General features: G+C 41.1%; 1 protein-coding gene across 20 annotated transcripts in view; it reads right to left on the bottom strand.

The window, feature by feature from the left end:
* The window catches only part of LOC139750924 (uncharacterized), a 109954-nt gene that overhangs the window by 3400 nt on the left and 87853 nt on the right, over positions 1-18701 (bottom strand). For 17 of the 20 annotated variants that reach the window (XM_071665832.1, XM_071665818.1, XM_071665817.1 and 14 more), the window contains 2 exons: positions 8176-8265; positions 226-7645 (listed from right to left, as the gene is read on the bottom strand). The gene's annotated coding sequence lies outside the window, so the exon portion shown is untranslated. Of the gene's footprint in view, positions 1-225; positions 7646-8175; positions 8266-18701 lie in introns of those variants that run through there. The other 3 variants (XM_071665822.1, XM_071665824.1, XM_071665823.1) reach the window with 2 other exon arrangements.

Here is an 18701-nt window from a genome sequence, read left to right as displayed (position 1 = left end):
CAAAGCTCTATCATGACAGTTTCATCTATCTTGGATGCACAACTCTCCTTGCACAAGCTAAAAACAATTCAAAATGCCCTTTGTCCACTCCCAGCCTTGCAAGTTAGGTTCAGGCACAAATGAAGAATGGCCTCAAGTACACATACTCACTTTCTAATGTACATCAGTCATTTGCTCATCATCTCCAGCACTTGCTACCCCAACTCTTACACTGTCATTCCTGACAAGATCAACCAGCCTCAAACCACATACTGTCCTCAGGCACTTCATTTCCAACATCCACCTACTTTTTTTTTTTTTTTTTTTTTTTTTTGCATCAATAACCTATGACAATTCCACACAACACTGTTGAGACTACTATACCTTTAAACATTCCCATCTTTTCCTTTACAGATAATGAACTCTCCTCACTCTTCTCAATGTTTACTCTCAACCTTCTCCTTTATCATAATCACAAAGTGTAACTAGCAAGAGGAGCTTCTCTCCAGAATTAAGCCAACAAATCAGCGATCTTTTCCTATAGCGAATGACATAGTATAGGTAAAATATCCCCCGGGAAATCATACCCTCCTCAAGTGAAACAGAAAAATGGTAAGAAAAAAAAGACAAAATATCCAATCATAGCTCCTAAAGTGTTTGTGAAACTGAATATTGAAAGGTAAAAGGTTATATAAAGAGGATGAGATCAAAGAAGAATAATCATTCTACAAATCTGAAGTTCATGGATATGTGGTGGTAAAATGATGGTTAGTCCATATGTGACTGGTCACCTACAGAGACTATGGGGAGCAGCAGCCATATGCATATCATGGTTCCAACCCTTTGTAGCTGGAACACACCATTAACTCTCAAAAGTAAGAGGCCAAAACGAAGCCCAGAGAAAAGAAGACATCATCATCATCAAGTTGGACAAAAAGGAAAGGTTAGAGAAATATTTGATAAATGAATATGATCAAATGCTCTTAACTTCACTTTAGCTAACAGAGAGGTAAACAAAAAATCACACCATATATGTAAAGAGTACTCCCAGTTGGACAAATGAAACCTCTGTAAATATGAAATGGCCGAATGCAAGAAATACTACTACAGCACCCATACAACAATATACCTTTTGGATAGAAAACCTATGCTGATAACATGGCATTTCCAAGAAAATAGTACGGGATACTGTTATGACCAAGATGTTTCTTTCTGCAAGGTTGAATTAAGGTATTCTGAAACAAGAGACTCAAACAGTGATACTTACATGCAAGTACAAATTGCATTGTAGCACAATTTGACCATGTTAATCCATCCCCATTCTGAGAGGCTGCACAGGTCCACTTTAAAAAATACATTCTTTGCAAGAATGAGAACAATATTCAAGTAAGGTGGGGAAGGAAAGTGATTAACAATGTGAAGCAAACCAGCATCATTCCACAAAGCGTCACCATATTAACAGTTACGTGATTTGGTGGCAGTTCACAGTGTCAAGAGTTCACCAGACCTAATCTCCAGGACAATGATCTTGGTAGCCCTCCAGCTACAGATTACCTAACTTGTCCAAATGAATGGAGTTATGTTAGTTTGCAACATGGCTGCAACATCTCCTATTCCCTTTGGGAACTCCTCCTCCTCCCAAACCACCTTTGTGACCTGACTTTGCTGATGTACCCAAGCATCACCACTAAAATGGTGACTCCCAGAAAGAGAGTGAGACTTTCGAACATGCCTTCACATTGCTAATCTTCAAACTTCCTTGACCCTTCATAATACTTTTTCCACTACGTGCCCAATGTCCACATGTGTCCATCATCCCTTTGTCTCTGACAGGTCCAGCCAGACTCTCATGCAGACCCCCAGATAATTATGCTTCCCTCTAATTCTTCATTTAGAAAAATGAGAAATGATAGTGACCAAAAGTTGCTCCAAAAAAAATGTCATCTTATTAACAGCGTCTCAACTTTAGATTGCCTAACTTCAGTCCAACAACATGGAATGAGCTAAGAGCTTGTGACATTTGGCTGCAATGTCTCCAGTTTCCTTTTGGAACAGCTTCGTGCCACAAGCCAGCAGTCAAGCACTTGACTTGTTCAAGACAAGTGTACCACTCCAGTACCAAGACAGGCCATGCAACTCCAGACTTGAGCCACCTTCAGGATGCCTCCTCCATCATTACAAATTCCCCACGCGATTCCCAGCATTTTTCCTTCCCGGCCAGTTTCCTTGAGGTGTGTGACTCAGTAGGGATGTCAACTCTGCTTTTCAGAAGCAGCTGTAATAGTAGGGCCTACAGCCATGACCACAGCACTCCTACAGCAGCCAAACCTCTCTCCCATGTGCTCCTGCTTAATCTCATGCCCCTTCACCAGCATCAAGTGAAGCCTGCACTTGACCTCTCCTTGCCCACCATAATCCTGCACCTCCAGTAGCTTGCTGTCCTCCCTGCAGCTACCTCACCTTCTGTGCCTTAATCAATAAATCTCTGTTGTTAAAGAGATCTGATGTCCATCTCAGTTGCACCAATCCATTAGAATACCTGCTAAATATGTAAGCATCTAACTGAACAACATTATATCATTTATGACAAAAATAGAGCACATGACAAGACATAACATCGAGGTACACCAATTTTCAGGAATGGGTGGAGGGGAGTCACTTCATCAATGGCTAATGCAATGGACCAGCTAGCTAGGAAACTATGCATTTGGAAACATATGCAGAGTATCCTGGTAAGGAAGTTTGGAAAGTACCCACACCCAGCCACATGCTTTGGAGATGTGAAGGCAACAACAAAAAATTCACTAAATTCCCTCATAGGAGAACCAGATGAGATTCACTTGGAGAATATCATTGGCAAAATTTACACTATGAAAGCCTTATTGGTAATCAGAAAGGGGATGTGACCGAGACTGAGAAGAAAGAGTTAAGGAAAGTTTCAAAGACTGGAGAAATGAGAGCAACAGGGAGAGAGAGAGTTGGAAAGGTTACAAGACTGTCCTTCCTCGGGAAGTGAGCATCAGTATGCTTCCAAGAAGTTAAGATATAAGTTTTTAGAGAAATTGGCGAGTGTTTACTGGAATTAGCTCTATTCAACACTCCCTCAGAACTCGAGGCAGCCGTATGACACCTGGGTCATTTGACTAGCCCACATGAAACTGGAAAAGTATCTTTAAAACCCTACAAATGGAAAAAATTAAAGGACATAGATTCAGAGGGGAGAAATCAGTGAAAGTACTATATAATGAATCCAAAAAAAAATTACAGGATAATAATAATAAACCTCACTGGAGGTGGGGGTGCTATTTCCTGTGTGGCTGGGTGGCAAAAGAAATGGATGAAGGCAGCAAGTATGAATATGTACATGTCTATGTATGTATATGTTGAAATGTATATGTATGTATATGTGCGTGTATGGGCGTTTATGTATATTTGTATGTATATGAGTGGTTGGGCATGTACAGAGCATCAGATTGAGGAAGAGCAGTTCAGTTTAAGAAGTGGAAGAGGAAATGTGGATCATGTTTCCTTTGAAGAATGTATGCGAGAAATACTTAGAAAAGCAAATGGATCTGCATGTAGCATTTATGGATCTGGAGAAGGCATATGATAAGAGTTGATTGCGATGCTCTGTGGAAGGTATTAAGAATATATGGTGTGGGAGGCAAGTTGTTAGAAGCAGTGAAAAGTTTTTATTGAGGGTGTAAGGCATATGTACGAGTAGGAAGAGAGGAAAGTGACCGGTTTTCAGTGAATGTCGGTTTGCGGCAGGGGTGCATGGTGTCTAAATGGTTGTTAAATTTGTTTATGGATGGGGTTGTTAGGGAGGTGAATGCTTTGGAGAGAGGGGCAAGTATGCAGTCTGTTGTGGATGAGAGAGCTTGGGAAATGAGTCAGTTGTTGCTCACTGATGATACAGCGCTGGTGGCTGATTCAGGTGAGAAACTGCAGAAGCTGGTGACTGAGTTTGGTAAAGTGTGAGAAAGAAGAAAACAAACTAAATGTGAATAAGAGCAAGGTTATAAGGTACAGTAGGTTTGAGGGACAAGTCAATTGGGAGGTAAGTTTGAATAGAGAAAAACTGGAGGAAGTGAAGTGTTTTAGATATCTGGGAGTGGATTTGGCAGTGGATGGAACCAAGGAAGCAGAAGTGAGTCACAGGGTGAGGGAGGGGGGTGAAAGTTCTGGGAGCGTTGAAAAATGTGTGGAAGGCGAGAACATTATCTCGGAAAGCAAAAATGGGTATGTTTGATGGAATAGTGGTTCCAAGAATGTTATATGGTTGCGAGCCATGGGCTATGGATAGAGTTGTGCGGAGGAGGGTAGATGTGTTGGAAATGAGATGTTTGAGGACAATATGTGGTGTTAGGTGGTTTGATCCAGTAAGTAATGAAAGGGTAACAGAGATGTGTGGCAATAAAAAGAGTTGTTGTTGAGAGAGCAGAAGAGGGTGTATTGAAATGGTTTGGTCACATGGAGAGAATGAGTGATAAAAGATTGACAAAAAGAATATATGTGTCAGAGGTGGAGGGAACGAGAAGTGGGAGACCAAATTGGAGGTGGAAAGATGAAAAAGATTTTGAGCAATCGGGGCCTGAACATGCAGGAGGGTGAAAGGCGTGCAAGGATTAGAGTGAATTGGAACGATGTGGTACACCGGGGTTGACGTGCTGTCAATGGATTGAACCAGGGTATGTGAAGCGTCTGGGGTAAACCATGAAACTTTTGTGGGGCCTGGATGTGGAAAGGGAGATGTGGTTTCAGTGCATTATACATGACAGCTAGAGACTGAGTGTGAAAGAATGTGGCCTTTGTTGTCTCTTCCTAGTGCTACCTTGCACGCATGTGGTGGGAGGGGGTTGTCATTTCATGTGTCGCGGGGTGGCGACGGGAATGAATAAAGGCAGCAATTATGAATTATGTACATGTGTATATATGTATATGTCTGTGTATGTATATATATGTATACATTGAAATGTATAGGTATGTATATGTGTGTGTGTGGACTTGTATGTATAAATGTGTGTGTGGGTGGGTTGGGCCATTCTTCCGTCTGTTTCCTTGCACTACCTCGCTAACACAGGAGACAGCGACAAAGTATAATAATGAGTGGTTGGGCCATTCTTCATCTGTTTCCTAAAGCTACCTCGCTGATGCAGGAAACAGTGATTAAGTATAATACATAAATATAAAATAAAATCATGAATCAAAAAGAGTATATGCTTCGTTACAAACCAGAAAGCTTTATCAGGACATGCTAAATCAGCAAACCTTTTCGCTTTATCAGGAAATGCTAAATCAGCAAACTTTTTCATCATATTGGGATTGACTTTGGGAATAACAGCTATGCAGCAATTCCACATTTAGAAGGTTCAAGTTTTTTTTACCTAATATGCTCTGTTCTTGATGCAGCAAGCACCAGAGCTGGAGCAATCAAACCATAATCAGAGAGGGGGTATGGCTAAAGAAGGGATGAACTTGATCCCAGTTAAGATAACCTATATCATAAATTTAACAAAGGTGGAGGAATCCCAACCTACAACATCCCAAACAGGGTAGGTAAAGAAGCTACACTGATTAAGACTGCTGATCTTCTTAAGAGCCAGAATTGGCAGTGGGCATAATCACATGGAATTGCCAGACTTAAGACTGCAGTCTGTGAACCCTATAGATGCTGATACAATGTTTATGCAGGAGACAACAAAGTATAATAAAATAAAATATAAATACAATGTAAATATAGTGTGAGGATAATAAATAAGTAAATAAAGACTGAAAGTGCTGGACAAGTAGATGCGATGTATGAGAACTCCTATTAGGAGTTTAAAATATTTCTTCCCGATCAGCAAGATGGAAAAAAAAGTCATACTCCACCAACACCATCCCAAGGCCTGTAAACCTTAACTAATCTTATGGTGTAAAATGGAGTCCCCTGCAAAGATTTCAATACATGAAGAAACAATGCCAAAAACATACGAAATAAATGCAAAGGTGCAGAGAGTAAAGAAAGTGTGAGCCACTGCCTTCAAAGATGAAAGACTAGAAGATTCATTGAGCAAGTACTATGTGGTTTTTGTACAGCAGAGATCAAAAACCATCATCCTTGGATCAGAAAAAATGTCGAGATATTAAAATCAAAGATTTCCAAATACATAAAAGAGACAGCCTTAGACAATTGGGCTTCAGATATGACACTGGCCAGGGGAAACATACAGATAGTGTTACACCATGAGGATGTTGGATCCAACAATGCAAATGTTTAACAAATGAAGAGAGAAAAAGCCAAGTCTAAGAACAGTGTCTGTTCCTAGACGGCTGATGCTGCTCCAACTGTCACAGAGACTTGCTGAATTACACTTACAGACTGGAATTTTAACGGTACAAAGAAGGGATAATCTTGAGTTGATAGTACAGACTTGTGGAAGGTAGAAGTTATTTGTTACAAGCAAAACAAAAAGAATAACATAATATGGAGAGCCAGAACATGTGTGCCGATGAAGCAGATAAAAACTGGCAATATATGCTCTCGGAAGGAAAATGTGACAAACAATAGTGCTGGTTCACGCCATTGCCATAACTCCAAACACCAATTGGTTCATCTCCCACCCTAGTATACCAAAGACCTATCTCTCCTCCCATGCCCCCAACCAAGTATATTTTAGACCTGCCTCTAGCTCTTATGTTTGCATCTGCCTTCCTCACCACACTGTCCTTAAACATAAAACAATTATAGTTACATCTTGTCCTTGATGCAAACCAATATTTACTGGCAGCTACTCATCCTCATTCCTTTTTTGCATAAATGCCTTACTGCCTGATAAAACCCATATGCTTTAATCCATTTATTCCAAATATTTGTAGCATTTTCCACAAGGCCTCTCAGTCAATCTTACTCCACTTTCTCCAGATCCAGAATTACCAAGTGAAAGTTAATCTTCTCAAGTATTTCTATTCTTGGAAATATTCCACAGCAAACACCAGGGATATACTTCCTCTACATCTCCTAAAGCCATCCACACAGCTCCTCTCCAATCAAATACTCTTTGCATACCAGAACTCTTATAATTACTACACTCACAAACACCCGATCTGTTATGCTCCAAAGGCTTTCACCTCTGTAGTTTGATCATTCACTTCTGTGCCCATGGCTTTTATGTTTGTAAGGGTATTAATCAAACATTCTGCAGATATCTCAGCACATTTACATCCAGGAATGTTGTATGCGTATCAATCAGTACATAATCCAATAATGCCTGCTGACCAACTCCACTCATCCACTATTTAATAAATCCTTAACTTTTTGTAATCCATTGCCAATCCTTTTGAGCACAAAATGCTCTTCCTAATTTTCATTTACACCAATTATCCCAGCACCCTAATCACATATATTGTAAACTTAATATATTTACTGTCACTGGCAATCAAAAAAATAAAAGTAGCAAAATTCACAACTTCCAAGTTAAATCTATTTCATTTAAAAAAAAATCATGTGCATTTAATCATATACGCATGTAGGTATTAATACAAAATCAAAGAGTATGAAACTTATTAAAAGAAATACCTAACAAACATGCATTACCCACAATCATGTGAAGGTCTTGTTGATGCTTCCATTTGCTAAAGGCGAAGTCTTCAGTCTTATCTGATGAACTTCAGTTCAACTGTGCTGAAAAAGATGTATAAGCATTACCTAATTTTCAATAAGTAATGAAATATGAATAACCAGCTAAATACTCAGCTCTCATAATCTATGCACATGTGGTCACATCCAAGTTATGATTGATCAAGGGACTTGGCAGCAAAGAATAGTCTGAATTGAGTTATGACTTCAGTCACCTTGCTTATCACACTTAACTAAGCTGGACACAAAGTTTTTCCAACCAAGCTTAAGGAGCTGCCTCAACCTGCTGTACTCACAGATGTCCTTGACTTGCCCTTCAGCAGGGAACCTAATGGATGTCTGGTGTTCTGTTCCTCATCTCTGAGGTTGCTCACCTAGAGCACATCTGTCCCTTCTCTCAGACCTTCCCAGGGAGTAACAAGAACCTTGTACGGACCCCTAAAGCAAGCTTGTGCTGCCTGGTCACCAAAATCAAAATAAACTCAGCTGACCTTTGCAAATATTTTTCTCATCACTGTTCAGTATTATATGACATCAACTATTCTACTATTATGAATGTCTCAATAAAAACTTACAATGAAAATGTCTTGAAGGCTCTGAAACGACCGTCTCTGATTGGCAGCACACACCAGTCAAAGGCCAAGCAAAATTCACCATTTTTTTCACTGAAACAAGGATTGGTCAAATTAAAAGATGAAATAAGAAAATAATGAATTAAAAATTTTGGCAAGGCTCAGTTAGTAAAACAAATATTAAGATCAACCCAACAATCACCTGGAGGCAATAAAAATAACACTGCAGCCAATGAGCATAGATACAGGAAATCAAGGAATGAGTTGTAAAGAAAGAAACAGTAAAGAACAGCAGTGATATTCTGAAAAAACAACACAATCCAACACTTTTACATTTCAACAGGGATAAACCGAGTGAAAAAGCAACTTATTAAGCTAAGAGACTGAGTAGCCTGTTAAGGGTGATGCTAGAATTGTTCAAGTTATTAGTGTAGTTGAGTTCCAAAGAGAAGGGGGTAAACAGAATATTTACCGAAGTACACTTCAGGCACACTAACAAGCATGGTTTGTAAAACACTGGAAAATATGATCTGAAAGTAACTGAAAGACTACTTGCAAAGGAGACAACATGGTTTTAGAAAAAGGAGATTATGCAAAACAAATGTTCTTCTATGGTAGGGTGAACTCCTTATTAAATCTGAGGAAGGGATGAGTAGAGGAAGTTCTAAGGCTCCTAGAAAGACTATAATTTTCTCATCAGAAGCAGATGAAAAAACTAAATCTACAAGCAGGAATAAGGGGCGGCCTCTTTAACTGAAAGTGACTTTTCTGATGGGCTGGAATCATTTACACGTTTGCAGGCAATGACGAGGTCAGAGGGAGAAATAAATGATCATGCCTGCGTCAGCCAGCAGGGGAAACAATCAAATGCCAAACTTAGTAAGATAAATGGATGATGAGATTCAAAGTAAATGTAAAGTGACAAGAATGGAAAAAGAACAAGGCCTTATTGTATTCATTACAAGGTAGGAGATAATTACAGGAATCTGCTCATTTGAGATCAAGGGGTCAACACTGTGCTTGATTTGTTACAAGAGAACTGTGAAAGAGCAAAACCATTTCCAGGAAAAACACTCAACTCTTTCCACTTAACAAAATACCAACCATTTATGCATCATATACGATAAAGAAAACATTCTGTCCCAACACCAATAATACAAAAACTATATCCTCTCTGAACACAAGCACCAGATTTGAACATGAGAGAATACCTTTATAATATCTACAAAAAAATTCACCCATTCCATTCTAAACTACACCTCTGATGCCTGGTCTTCCACTTTCTCCAAAGAAAAAATATATATCTGCAAACCATACAAAACAATGCACTTAGAACAATCACTGGCTTTCTTTACAACCACAAACACTCAACATCCACACAGTGAAAGAAAGATCCTCCTACCTCAACATGCTTTGCACTCAATTCTATGCAAAATAGTCCCACTCCTACCCAAAAATTCCATAGCTAACTATAAACTTCTAAGTAAAAATAAAAAGCTTACCCCCATCTCATATTTCAACAATATCTACTTGCATATACTCCACCCCTAATAAATTCACACTAATATAACCTGTCAAGCACTAAACAAATGCCTTTCCAACTTGATCAATCTCCAACCCACCAAACATACACCGATCAAAAACCACACTAACCAGACAAACATAAGTTGCACTTTCCCATCTACACTCGAAACATCATCCAACCATACAACAACACATATACAGTTGTGGGAGTGTGTGATAGTGTAAAAAAGTAAATTCTATATTGATGTGGGTAAAACTGAAAGCAGATGGAAAGGGACAGGTGATCATTAATGCCATGCACCTGGTCATGTGAAGATCATGTGAGTGAAGTGTCTTCGCAGTGAGCGTTAGCAGCTTTGATGCATGAGACCAGGTTATAATGATGGGTAATATGATGGGAAGGCAAGTAATGTGACAGTTGAGGGTACAATCGCAATGTACATGGGGTGTTTAGTGTTGTAAATAGAAATGGTGATGAGCTTGTGGATTTTTACACAGAAAAAGGACTAGTGACTGGGAATGTGGTTCTTTTTTTTCCCCAAAAGAAGGAACAGAGAAGGGGCCAGGCAAGGATATTCCCTCAAAAGCCCAGTCCTCTGTTCTTAGCGCTACCTCGCTGATGTGAGCAAAGGCAAATAGTATGGCAAAAATATATTTTATTTTATTTTCATTTTGCTTTGTCGCTGTCTCCCGCATTTGCAAGGCAGCGCAAGGAAACAGATGAAAGAAATGGCCCAACCCATCCCCACACACATATATGTACATACACATCCACACAAGCAAATATACATACCCATACATCTCAATGTACACATATATATAAACACACAGACACATACATATATACCCGTGCACACAATTCACACTGTCTGCCTTTATTCATTCCCATCGCCACCTCGCCACACATGGAATAACATCCCCCTTCCCCCTCATGTGTGCAAGGCAGCGCTAGGAAAAGACAACAATGGCCCCATTCGTTCACACTCAGTCTCTAGCTGTCATGCAATAATGCCCAAAACCACAGCTCCCTTTCCACATCCAGGCCCCACACAACTTTCCATGGTTTACCCCAGACGCTTCACATGCCTTGATTCAAACCACTGACATCATGTCGACCCCAGTATACCACATCGATCCAATTCACTCTATTCCTTGCCCGCCTTTCACCCTCCTGCATGTTCAGGCCCCGATCACACAAAATCTTTTTCACTCCATCTTTCCACCTCCAATTTGGTCTCCCTCTTCTCCTCGTTCCCTCCACCTCCGACACATATATCATCTTGGTCAATCTTTCCTCACTCATTCTCTCCATGTGCCCAAACCATTTCAAAACACCCTCTTCTGCTCTCTCAACCACACTCTTCTTATGTCCACACACCTCTCTTACCCTTACATTACTTACTCAATCAAACCACCTCACACCACATATTGTCCTCAAACATCTCATTTCCAGCACATCCACCCTCCTGTGCACAACTCTATCCATAGCCCACGCCTCGCAACCATACAACATTGTTGGAACCACTATTCCTTCAAACATACCCATTTTTGCTTTCCGAGATAATGTTCTCAACTTCCACACATTCTTCATGGCTCCCAGGATTTTCACCCCCTCCCCCACCCTATGATTCACTTCCGCTTCCATGGTTCCATCCGCTGCCAGATCCACTCCCAGACATCTAAAACACTACTTCCTCCAGTTTTTCTCCATTCAAACTTATCTCCCAATTGACTTGACCCTCAACCCTACTGTACCTAATAACCTTGCTCTTATTCACATTTACTCTTAACTTTCTTCTTTCACACACTTAACCAAACTCAGTCACCAGCTTCTGCAGTTTCTCACGTGAATCAGCCACCAGCGCTGTATCATCACCGAACAACAACTGACTCACTTCCCAAGCTCTCTCATCCCCAACAGACTTCATACTTGCCCCTCTTTCCAAAACTCTTGCATTCACCTCCCTACCAACCCCATCCATAAACAAATTGAACAACCATGGAGACATCACACACCCCTGCCACAAACCTACATTCACTGAGAACCAATCACTTTCCTCTCTTCCTACACGTACACATGCCTTACATCCTCGATAAAAACTTTTCACTGCTTCTAACAACTTGGTGTAGGACTTTTCACTGCTTCTAACAACTTGCCTCCCACACCATATATTCTTAATACCTTCCACAGAGCATCTCTATCAACTCTATCATATGCCTTCTCCAGATCCATAAATGCTACATTTATATATATATATTTACATATTCATATATAATTTTTTTTTTTTTTTGCTCTATATATATAAATATTTTTTTTTCTTTTTTTTTTTGCTTTGTCGCTGTCTCCCGCGTTTGGGAGATAGCGCAAGGAAACAGACGAAAGAAATGGCCCAACCCACCCCCATACACATGTATATACATACGTCCAAACACGCAAATATACATACCTACACAGCTTTCCATGGTTTACCCCAGACGCTTCACATGCCCTGATTCAATCCACTGACAGCACGTCAACCCCGGTATACCATATCAATCCAATTCACTCTATTCCTTGCCCTCCTTTCACCCTCCTGCATGTTCAGGCCCCGATCACACAAAATCTTTTTCCCTCCATCTTTCCACCTCCAATTTGGTCTCCCACTTCTCCTCGTTCCCTCCACCTCCGTCTCATATATCCTCTTGGTCAATCTTTCCTCACTCATTCTCTCCATACGCCCAAACCATTTCAAAACACCCTCTTCTGCTCTCTCAACCACGCTCTTTTTATTTCCACACATCTCTCTTACCCTTACATTACTTACTCGATCAAACCACCTCACACCTCACATTGTCCTCAAACATCTCATTTCCAGCACATCCACCCTCCTGCGCACAACTCTATCCATAGCCCACGCCTCGCAACCATACAACATTGTTGGAACCACTATTCCTTCAAACATACCCATTTTTGCTTTCTCGACTTCCACACATTCTTCAAGGCTCCCAGGATTTTCGCCCCCTCCCCCACCCTATGATCCACTTCCGCTTCTACGGTTCCATCCGCTGCCAGATCCACTCTCATATATCTAAAACACTTTACATCCTCCAGTTTTTCTCCATTCAAACTTACCTCCCAATTGACTTGACCCTCAACCCTACTGTACCTTAAAACCTTGCTCTTATTCACATTTACTCTTAACTTTCTTCTTTCACACACTTTATCAAACTCAGTCACCAGCTTCTGCAGTTTCTCACATGAATCAGCCACCAGCGCTGTATCATCACCGAACAACAACTGACTCACTTCCCAAGCTCTCTCATCCCCAACAGACTTCATTCTTGCCCCTCTTTGCAAAACTCTTGCATTCACCTCCCTAACAACCCCATCCATAAACAAATCAAACAAACATGGAGACATCACAAACCCCTGCCACAAACCTAAATTCACTGAGAACCAATCACTCTCCTCTCTTCCTACATGTACGCATGCCTTACATCCTCGATAAAAACTTTTCAGTACTTCTAACAACTTGCCACCCACACCATATATTCTTAATACCTTCCACAGAGCATCTCTATCAACTCTATCATATGCCTTCTCCAGATCCATAAATGCTACACACAAATCCATTTGCTTTTCTAAGTATTTCTCACATACATTCTTCAAAGCAAACACCTGATCCACACATCCTCTACCACTTCTGAAACCACACTGCTCTTCCCCAATCTGATGCTCTGTACATGCCTTCACCCTCTCAATCAATACCCTCCCATATAATATGAAGTCTGTTGGGGATGAGAGAGCTTGGGAAGTGAGTCAGTTGTTGTTCGCTGATGATACAGCGCTGGTGGCTGATTCATGTGAGAAACTGCAGAAGCTGGTGACTGAGTTTGGTAAAGTGTGTGAAAGAAGAAAGTTAAGAGTAAATGTGAATAAGAGCAAGGTTATTAGGTACAGTAGGGTTGAGGGTCAAGTCAATTAGGAGATTAGGAGATAAGTTTGAATGGAGAAAAACTGGAGGAAGTAAAGTGTTTTAGATATCTGGGAGTGGATCTGGCAGCGGATGGAACCATGGAAGCGAAAGTGGATCATAGGGTGGGGGAGGGGGCGAAAATCCTGGGAGCCTTGAAGAATGTGTGGAAGTCGAGAACATTATCTCGGAAAGCAAAAATGGGTATGTTTGAAGGAATAGTGGTTCCAACAATGTTGTACGGTTGCGAGGCATGGGCTATGGATAGAGTTGTGCGCAGGAGGATGGATGTGCTGGAAATGAGATGTTTGAGGACAATGTGTGGTGTGAGGTGGTTTGATCGAGTAAGTAACGTAAGGGTAAGAGAGATGAGTGGAAATAAAAAGAGGGTGGTTGAGAGAGCAGAAGAGGGTGTTTTGAAATGGTCTGGGCGTATGGAGAGAATGAGTGAGGAAAGATTGACCAAGAGGATATATGAGACGGAGGTGGAGGGAACGAGGAGAAGTGGGAGACCAAATTGGAGGTGGAAAGATGGAGTGAAAAAGATTTTGTGTGATCGGGGCCTGAACATGCAGGAGGGAGAAAGGAGGGCAAGGAATAGAGTGAATTGGATTGATGTGGTATACCGGGGTTGACGTGCTGTCAGTGGATTGAATCAGGGCATGTGAAGCGTCTGGGGTAAACCATGGAAAGCTGGTAGGTATGTATATTTGCGTGTGTGGACGTATGTATATACATGTGTATGGGGGTGGGTTGGGCCATTTCTTTCGTCTGTTTCCTTGCGCTACCTCCTACCTCGCAAACACGGGAGACAGCGACAAAAAAAAAAAAAATATATATATATATATATATATATATATATATATATATATATATTTTTTTTTTTTTTTTTTTTTTTTTTTTAATACTTTGTCGCTGTCTTCCGCTGCCAGATCCACTCCCAGATATCTAAAACACTTCACTTCCTCCAGTTTTTCTCCATTCAAACTCACCTCCCAATTGACTTGACCCTCAACACTACTGTACCTAATAACCTTGCTCTTATTCACATTTACTCTTAACTTTCTTCTTCCACACACTTTACCAAACTCTTGTCACCAGCTTCTGCAGTTTCACACATGAATCAGCCACCAGCGCTGTGTCATCAGCGAACAACAACTGACTCACTTCCCAAGCTCTCTCATCCCCAACAGACTTCATACTTGCCCCTCTCTCCAAAACTCTTGCATTTACCTCCCTAACAACCCCATCCATAAATAAATTAAACAACCATGGAGACATCACACACCCCTGCCGCAAACCTACATTCACTGAGAACCAATCACTTTCCTCTCTTCCTACACGTACACATGCCTTACATCCTCGATAAAAACTTTTCACTGCTTCTAACAACTTGGTGTAGGACTTTTCACTGCTTCTAACAACTTGCCTCCCACACCATATATTCTTAATACCTTCCACAGAGCATCTCTATCAACTCTATCATATGCCTTCTCCAGATCCATAAATGCTACATTTATATATATATATTTACATATTCATATATAATTTTTTTTTTTTTGCTCTATATATATAAATATTTTTTTTTCTTTTTTTTTTGCTTTGTCGCTGTCTCCCGCGTTTGGGAGATAGCGCAAGGAAACAACGAAAGAAATGGCCCAACCCACCCCCATACACATGTATATACATACGTCCAAACACGCAAATATACATACCTACACAGCTTTCCATGGTTTACCCCAGACGCTTCACATGCCCTGATTCAATCCACTGACAGCACGTCAACCCCGGTATACCATATCAATCCAATTCACTCTATTCCTTGCCCTCCTTTCACCCTCCTGCATGTTCAGGCCCCGATCACACAAAATCTTTTTCCCTCCATCTTTCCACCTCCAATTTGGTCTCCCACTTCTCCTCGTTCCCTCCACCTCCGTCTCATATATCCTCTTGGTCAATCTTTCCTCACTCATTCTCTCCATACGCCCAAACCATTTCAAAACACCCTCTTCTGCTCTCTCAACCACGCTCTTTTTATTTCCACACATCTCTCTTACCCTTACGTTACTTACTCGATCAAACCACCTCACACCTCACATTGTCCTCAAACATCTCATTTCCAGCACATCCACCCTCCTGCGCACAACTCTATCCATAGCCCACGCCTCGCAACCATACAACATTGTTGGAACCACTATTCCTTCAAACATACCCATTTTTGCTTTCTCGACTTCCACACATTCTTCAAGGCTCCCAGGATTTTCGCCCCCTCCCCCACCCTATGATCCACTTCCGCTTCTATGGTTCCATCCGCTGCCAGATCCACTCTCATATATCTAAAACACTTTACATCCTCCAGTTTTTCTCCATTCAAACTTACCTCCCAATTGACTTGACCCTCAACCCTACTGTACCTTAAAACCTTGCTCTTATTCACATTTACTCTTAACTTTCTTCTTTCACACACTTTATCAAACTCAGTCACCAGCTTCTGCAGTTTCTCACATGAATCAGCCACCAGCGCTGTATCATCACCGAACAACAACTGACTCACTTCCCAAGCTCTCTCATCCCCAACAGACTTCATTCTTGCCCCTCTTTGCAAAACTCTTGCATTCACCTCCCTAACAACCCCATCCATAAACAAATTAAACAACCATGGAGACATCACAAACCCCTGCCACAAACCTAAATTCACTGAGAACCAATCACTCTCCTCTCTTCCTACATGTATGCATGCCTTACATCCTCGATAAAAACTTTTCAGTACTTCTAACAACTTGCCACCCACACCATATATTCTTAATACCTTCCACAGAGCATCTCTATCAACTCTATCATATGCCTTCTCCAGATCCATAAATGCTACACACAAATCCATTTGCTTTTCTAAGTATTTCTCACATACATTCTTCAAAGCAAACACCTGATCCACACATCCTCTACCACTTCTGAAACCACACTGCTCTTCCCCAATCTGATGCTCTGTACATGCCTTCACCCTCTCAATCAATACCCTCCCATATAATATGAAGTCTGTTGGGGATGAGAGAGCTTGGGAAGTGAGTCAGTTGTTGTTCGCTGATGATACAGCGCTGGTGGCTGATTCATGTGAGAAACTGCAGAAGCTGGTGACTGAGTTTGGTAAAGTGTGTGAAAGAAGAAAGTTAAGAGTAAATGTGAATAAGAGCAAGGTTATTAGGTACAGTAGGGTTGAGGGTCAAGTCAATTAGGAGATTAGGAGATAAGTTTGAATGGAGAAAAACTGGAGGAAGTAAAGTGTTTTAGATATCTGGGAGTGGATCTGGCAGCGGATGGAACCATGGAAGCGAAAGTGGATCATAGGGTGGGGGAGGGGGCGAAAATCCTGGGAGCCTTGAAGAATGTGTGGAAGTCGAGAACATTATCTCGGAAAGCAAAAATGGGTATGTTTGAAGGAATAGTGGTTCCAACAATGTTGTACGGTTGCGAGGCATGGGCTATGGATAGAGTTGTGCGCAGGAGGATGGATGTGCTGGAAATGAGATGTTTGAGGACAATGTGTGGTGTGAGGTGGTTTGATCGAGTAAGTAACGTAAGGGTAAGAGAGATGAGTGGAAATAAAAAGAGGGTGGTTGAGAGAGCAGAAGAGGGTGTTTTGAAATGGTCTGGGTGTATGGAGAGAATGAGTGAGGAAAGATTGACCAAGAGGATATATGAGACGGAGGTGGAGGGAACGAGGAGAAGTGGGAGACCAAATTGGAGGTGGAAAGATGGAGTGAAAAAGATTTTGTGTGATCGGGGCCTGAACATGCAGGAGGGAGAAAGGAGGGCAAGGAATAGAGTGAATTGGATTGATGTGGTATACCGGGGTTGACGTGCTGTCAGTGGATTGAATCAGGGCATGTGAAGCGTCTGGGGTAAACCATGGAAAGCTGGTAGGTATGTATATTTGCGTGTGTGGACGTATGTATATACATGTGTATGGGGGTGGGTTGGGCCATTTCTTTCGTCTGTTTCCTTGCGCTACCTCGCAAACACGGGAGACAGCGACAAAAAAAATATATATATATATATATATATATATATATATATATATATATATATATATATATATATATATATATATATATATATATATATATATATATATATATATATATTTTTTTTTTTTTTTTTTTTTTTTAATACTTTGTCGCTGTCTCCCGCTGCCAGATCCACTCCCAGATATCTAAAACACTTCACTTCCTCCAGTTTTTCTCCATTCAAACTCACCTCCCAATTGACTTGACCCTCAACACTACTGTACCTAATAACCTTGCTCTTATTCACATTTACTCTTAACTTTCTTCTTCCACACACTTTACCAAACTCTGTCACCAGCTTCTGCAGTTTCACACATGAATCAGCCACCAGCGCTGTGTTATCAGCGAACAACAACTGACTCACTTCCAAGCTCTCTCATCCCCAACAGACTTCATACTTGCCCCTCTCTCCAAAACTCTTGCATTTACCTCCCTACAATTTTTTTTTCTTTTTTTTTTGCTTTGTCGCTGTCTCCCGCGTTTGGGAGATAGCGCAAGGAAACAACGAAAGAAATGGCCAACCACCCCCATACACATGTATAGTACATACGTCCAAACACGCAAATATACATACCTAACACAGCTTTCCATGGTTTACCCCAGACGCTTCACATGCCCTGATTCAATCCACTGACAGCACGTCAAACCCCCGGTATACCATATCAATCCAATTCACTCTATTCCTTGCCCTCCTTTCCACCTCCTGCATGTTCAGGCCCCGATCACACAAAATCTTTTTCCCTCCATCTTTCCACCTCCAATTTGGTCTCCCACTTCTCCTCGTTCCCTCCACCTCCGTCTCATATATCCTCTTGGTCAATCTTTCCTCACTCATTCTCTCCATACGCCCAAACCTTTCAAAACACCCTCTTCTGCTCTCTCAACCACCTCTTTTTATTTCCACACATCTCTCTTACCCTTACGTTACTTACTCGATCAACCAACTCACACCTCACATTGTCCTCAAACATCTCATTTCCAGCACATC

The sequence above is a fragment of the Panulirus ornatus genome, chromosome 10 (genome assembly GCF_036320965.1).
Source record: "Panulirus ornatus isolate Po-2019 chromosome 10, ASM3632096v1, whole genome shotgun sequence".
Taxonomy (NCBI): Eukaryota; Metazoa; Arthropoda; class Malacostraca; order Decapoda; family Palinuridae; genus Panulirus; species Panulirus ornatus.
The sequence above is the reverse complement of the archived record's forward strand: the minus strand, read 5'-3'. Positions and strand labels throughout refer to the sequence as shown.